Source organism: Capsicum annuum, unplaced genomic scaffold (assembly GCF_002878395.1).
Source record: "Capsicum annuum cultivar UCD-10X-F1 unplaced genomic scaffold, UCD10Xv1.1 ctg5446, whole genome shotgun sequence".
Taxonomy (NCBI): Eukaryota; Viridiplantae; Streptophyta; class Magnoliopsida; order Solanales; family Solanaceae; genus Capsicum; species Capsicum annuum.
In genome coordinates, this window is record NW_025862662.1 from 893,461 (window position 1) to 899,721 (window position 6,261).

The 6,261-nt window shown below is 36.5% G+C and overlaps 1 non-coding gene across 1 annotated transcript; it reads right to left on the minus strand.

Moving 5' to 3' along the window:
- Positions 1-2,678: 2,678 nt before the first annotated feature.
- Positions 2,679-2,785, minus strand: LOC124893138. The gene has a single exon (XR_007050565.1). It is a non-coding gene; the product is annotated as a small nucleolar RNA R71 (small nucleolar RNA).
- Between the last annotated feature and the right edge of the window lie 3,476 nt (positions 2,786-6,261).

Sequence of the window (6,261 nt, forward strand, 5' to 3'; positions counted from 1 at the left end):
TCAAGGACTTCTCTAAAATTGCTAATCCAATATGCAAAGTTTTAGAGAAGGAGGGTCATGTTTGATGATGTGTGTCTGAAGGCCTTTGATTTCCTTAAGGAGTAGTTGATCTCAGCTCCTATTATTGTATCTCCAGATTGGTCCTTACCTTTTGAGGTGATATATGATGCTAGTGGTATGGCTTTGGGAGTTGTCATATCCCAATGATTTGAGAAGATTTTTTACCCTATCTACTATACTAGCAAAGCATTAAACCCTATAAGGAAAAATTATATGGTTACTAAGAAGGAGTTACTTGCGCTGGTTTTTGCTTTTGAAATTCTGGTCTTATTTGATAGGGACCAAAGTCATTGTTCATACTGATCATGTAGCATTGAGTTATCTTATGTCAAAAAATATTCTAAGATGGGTTTGATTTACTGGGTACTCTTGTTGTAAGAATTTAACTTTGAGATGAAAGACCGGAAAGGCACTGAAAACTAGGTTGTATATCACCTATCCCGCCTTAAAGAGGAGACAATGCTAAAATTAGGGGATGGGCTTGATATTGATTATTCTTTTCCAGATGAGTGGGTCTTAGCAGTATTACAATACTTAATCCCCTAGTTTGCTAATTTTGCCAACTTTTTGACAAGTGATCTGGTCCTGGAAGACTTATCATTTTAGCAGTGCAAGCGGTTCATGCATGAGGTGTGAAAGTTTTTCTGGGATGAGCCTTATCTTTTTCAGGTTTGTGCGAGTGGAGTTATTCGGAGGTGCATTCCTGAGATGGAGATGATAAGCATCCTTGAAGCATGTCATTCATCACTAGTTGGGGGTCATCATGGTGGTACCCGTACATCTCAAAAAAAATTTCAATTTAGGAATCATGATCTCCAATGATCAATTTCAAGAATACCATCGCAATACCACCGCATCTCCATGAAGGACCAAAATGCAAATAATGATTTCTAGTATATCACTGCGATAGCATCGCGTTGTGGTGAGGGTCCAATTCATAATTGTAAAATTCCAGTATCTCACCGCAATAAGGATGTGTCACGGTGAGAATTGCGATAGGACAAAGACTTCACTGCGATGATAGGCAAAAGTGGGAAAAACAGATCCATCTATAAATGGAACAAATCAAGTCAATACCAAACACTTTTGGAAAGCACAACAGCGGAAGAAAAATAGTAAAACCTCGCTTTTAGGGTTCTTAGAATTTCTTTGAACTTCTTTACTTCAAGATTAATTCTTGGTAAGATAAATTATTTATTTTTTATGTTTAATTCAGACATGAGTTGCTAAACACCCTTATTCTGGGGTTAAGTCCAAGAACATGATTACTCTTTGATATTCTTTATTGTAGTTATTGTTGGATCATTATCTAAGTTGTTCTTAATTTCTTTTGCTTACTTGTTTGATGAGTGGCCACCATTATAAATCTATATTTCTATATGAATCAGGGAGGAGAATTGTAGGATAGACCAAAGAGATTAATGAGCAAGATTGTCATCCTTTTATAAAATAGAGGACTTGAAGTAGCATCTAGGATAGGGATATACCTACAAGCCTTATTTGGTTCAATTGCAGAAAGACAGCCATATACATCAAACGGGATTATTGCTTCCCCGCTCAACGATATAGTTTCAAAGTTCATATAGGTAGAAATTTAGTGGTCAGTAGACCATGATCGTGTTATTAACCTTGTCAATCAATAAACCGATAACCAACTAGACTGCGATAAGAATAGAGATTTGTAATCTTGTTAGAAGTGCCTCAATTGTCACAAATTTTTATTTCATATTTATTTACATTTTTATTCAAAACTTCAAAATCATCTTAATACTTTACAACACTTAATACCTCCTTGTCAAAAACTAGAGTTGGTTAATTTGCTAGTTTCATAGACCTCATGGGAATGATATCCGACTATCTAAGTCACTATATTACTTGAACAATCACGTATACTTGCATGTGCATTTGAATGCAACAAGTTTTTAGGGTTGTTGCTGGGGACTAGTATAATTAGTACTTTGCTGAATTTTATATTTTTTCTAGTAAGTTTAAGTATTAATGACTTGACCTTAGCGGCTGACTTTTTGAAGGACTGACGGAATACAGGACTGGTAAGAGATAGAGAGTTGGTAGAGCCTTTTTCAAAACCAGAACTGGTATTTCAACAAAGGTGAAGATCTCAATATCCAATCCAGTAGGTTTAAATGGCTGAACAGAGAGATCCTAATCTTGTTGATCCAATTGATCCAAATGTTGGGCATGTTCCAGCTTTGGTTATTCCAGATGAACATACTCAAGCCTACTCAAGTAGCTTCCAAACCTGTTAGTGGGTAGAAATCCCACTCACAAACCATGCCACTAATAGTATTCATAATCCGGGGCCAGGTGGTCAATTTGAATTAAAGCAGAATATGGTGCAGTTGTTGAATTCAGCTAGGCAATTTTTTGAATTTTCATATGAGGACCCACAGCTGCACATAAAAACCTTCCTAGAATTTAGCAATACCTATATTCCTGCAAGCTTAAATACTGATTTTGTCAGATTGACTCTTTTCCCCTTTTCTTTAATTGGGGTATCAAAAAGGTGGTTACATACTGAACCACCACTCTCCATCACTTCCTAGGATGATCTAGCTAGGAAATTCCTTATTATATTCTTTTCATCAGGGAAGATAGCACGTTTGAGAAGTGAGATTTTGAGTTTTGGGAAAAAAGAAGGAGAAAATCTTTACCAAGCTTGGGAAAGATTTAAGAGCATGCTTAGAAATTTCCCTCACCATCATCAGTCTAATGATGTACTTGTTCATACTTTCATTGAGGGGTTAGAGCCAAATACCAAGATTCTCTTGGATTCAGCAACTGGGGGCAAGCTTTTGAGAAAACTTACGATTAATTGTATACACTTCTAAATCGAATTTCATAGTGGAGTCCTGAATAGCATGCTGACTCAAGGAGTGCTCCTAAGAAGGTTGAAGGTATGTTAGAAGTAGATCAATTCACTACCTTATTAGCTCAACTTGCTGCACTACAAAATTAGATTACTAATTAGTTCAGCAGCATCAATTAAGGGTTGCACAGCTGGTAGCAACAGCAAATGCAGTTCAACAGGTAAATGCGTGGTGTAAAGTTTGTTGTAGTAGTGAGCATGCAGTAGATGTTTGTGTGGTCAATCTAGATTCTATTAATTATATGGGGAATGTGAATCATTAGGGACAAGACAACTTTGGAAATACCTATAACCCAAACTGGAGGAACCATCCAAATTTCTCATTGGGTGGAAATCAAGCATAGAACAATAATCAGTATAATGGGTTAGTGCAACAGAATCAACAGTAATAGGTTCAAAGTAAAAAATCTGCTACTCAAGCGAGCAATAGAGAGGAGATGTTGAAGAACCTTTTAGCTTCTCAAGCACAAAGGCAGCAGATATAAAGAGTCAACAAGCATATATGATGACTCGATTATTGATTATGAGGAATTTGGAGTTGGAACTAGATAAGATTGCGGGAGCGCCAAACATTAGACCTTATGGAGGTCTACCTAGTGATAAAGAGTCAAATCTAAAGAAGGTAAATACATTCACAATGAGGAGTGGTTTCCAGTTAAAGAAAGTGGAGCCCGAGCAAGCTAGTCCCACAGTTACTGATGATGATCCTAAAAAGAATTGAGAGAAAGGGGTCAAAGAAAAAGCTGAGAGTAATGAAACACAAGTAGACAAGAAGATTATACCTTTACCCTTTCCTCAAAGGTAGTAAAAGCACCAAGAGAAGACAAGTTACAAAAAGTTTTAGGATCTTCTAAAGCAGGTTCATATAAATCTTCCTCTTGTTACTATTTGCAAAGTATCTGAAAGACATAGTGGCAAACAAGAACTAATTGATAGAGTATGTTATAGTTGCACTTAATAAGAAGTGCATATCTAAGATATAGAACAAATTTCCCAAGAAGCTGAAGGATCCAGGTAGTTTTACTTTGTAGATCACTATAGGGCAGGCCATCAGTGCTCATGGATTATATATCTTGGGGGTGAGCATCAATATTATTCCCATATCTTGGTTCCAAAAGATAGGTCTTGGGAGTCCTAATCCCATAACCATTGTTTTATAGTTGGCTGATAGGTCCCTTGCTAGGCCTGATGGAATCATTGAAGATTTCTTAGTGCAAGTGGGATCACTAATTTTTCCAGTTGACTTTGTTATTCTTGTTTTTGAATCTGATCTAGTTGTTCCATTTATTTTGGGACGCCCATTCCTAGCAAAGGGCAATCACTTATTGATGTAGCTGTAGGGAAGATGACTATGACAGCACATGAAAAATTGGAGGTTTATGATGTATACAAGGAACTAAAGTTGCCTGCTATACATGAAGAATTGTCTTCTATATCAGTTATATACCTTGCTTTTGAGCTCCATCTACTATTGTTTGATGATTCACTCGAGTGATCTTTGATGGTTCATGATCTTTATGGTGATGATGAGGCATTTGAATTGGTTCAAGTTTTGAATTTGATAATTATTGACATGAGAAAGCTGTCTTTTGAGCCATTGAACAGGCCAATTGGCCCATTTCCCAAAGCTTCAGTTGATGAAGCACCAAAATTAGAGATTAAAGCTCTTTCTCCTCACTTGAAACATATTTTTCTTAGTGATAATGATACCTTGCCTGTTATTTTATCTATAAAATTATCTGATGTATAGGTAAAGGAAGCAATGATAGTTTTGAAAAGACTAAAGAAAGCAATTGGATAGCAGATGTCAGACATCACAAGAATCAATCCAGCTTTTTATATTCACAATATATACATGGAAGAAGGTTATAAGACAAGTGTGTAGAAATAATGAAGATTGAATCCAGTGATAAAGGAAGTGGTACGAAAAGAAGTCATTAAGTGGCTTAATATTGGGATTGTCTATCCCATTTCTGATAACAAGTGGGTCAGCCCTGTGCACTGCAACCCAAAGAAAGGTGGGATGACTTTGGTGACCAATGAAGCTACTGTGCTGATTCCCACTCTCATGGTAACTGGTTGGAGAATCTACATTGATTATCGAAAACTAAATGAAGCCACCAAGAAGGACCATTATCCTATACCATTCATTAATCAAATATTGGATCAGTTTGCAGGGCAAGAATACTATTGCTTTTTGGACAGTTACTCAGGGTACAATCAGATCTCAATAGTGCTATAATATCAAGAAAAGACCACTTTTACCTATCCATATGGCACATATGCATTCAAATGTATTTCTTTTGGCCTCTACAATGCATCTGCAATATTTCAGATATGCATGATGGCACCCATCTTTATTTCTCCAGACTGGGCATTACCATTCGAGTTGTTATGTATGCTAGTGATGTGGCTGTGGGAGCAGTTTTGGGGCAACGAAAAGAAAAGGTATTTTGTTCTATATATTTTGCAAGAAAAGTCTTGAATGATGCCTAGATGAATTATATAGTCACAAAAAAAAGAGATGTTAGCACTTGTCTATGTATTCAACAAATTCAAATCATATTTGGTGGGAACCAAGGTGATTCTTCATATAGACCATACTGCCATCAAGTACTTGTTCAACAAAAGAGATGCAAAACCATGGTTGATCATATGGATTCTATTGCTTCAAGAATTTATCCTAGAAGTGCGTGACCAAAAAAGAGCAGAGAATCAAGTTGCGGATCATCTATCAAGGATAGAGAATCAAGATAACATTGCAGATGATACACTTTGATCCGAGAGGAGTCTCCAGATAAGAAATTAATGGCACTTGATGTGTGTATGTTTTCTTGGTATGCAGACATTATCAATTTGTTAGTGTGTGAGGTTTACCTTCCCAAAGCCACCAATTAACAAAGAAATAAACTGTAACATTATTCTCGTACATACAAATAGGATAAGCCTTATCTCTTCAAATAGGGTCCTGATGGGATTATGCGCAGATTTATTTCTGAAGTGGAATATACACAAGTTCCATAAAAGTGTCATTCATCTCCGTATGGGGGTCTTTGTGGGGGTAAATGAACATCTAGAAAGGTGTTACAATTAGGTTTCTTTTGGCCAATATTGTTCAAAGAAGCAGTTGTTTTTGTAAAGGGGTGTGATCAATGTCAACAATTAGGTACAATTTTAAGGCGTCATGAGATTCCCCAGAATAATAGTCTTGAGGTTGAGGTATTCAATGATTGAGGGATAGATTTTACTGGACCATTCCATGATCTAATGACAACTTGTATATCCTAGTGGCAGTCAATTACGTATCTAAGTGG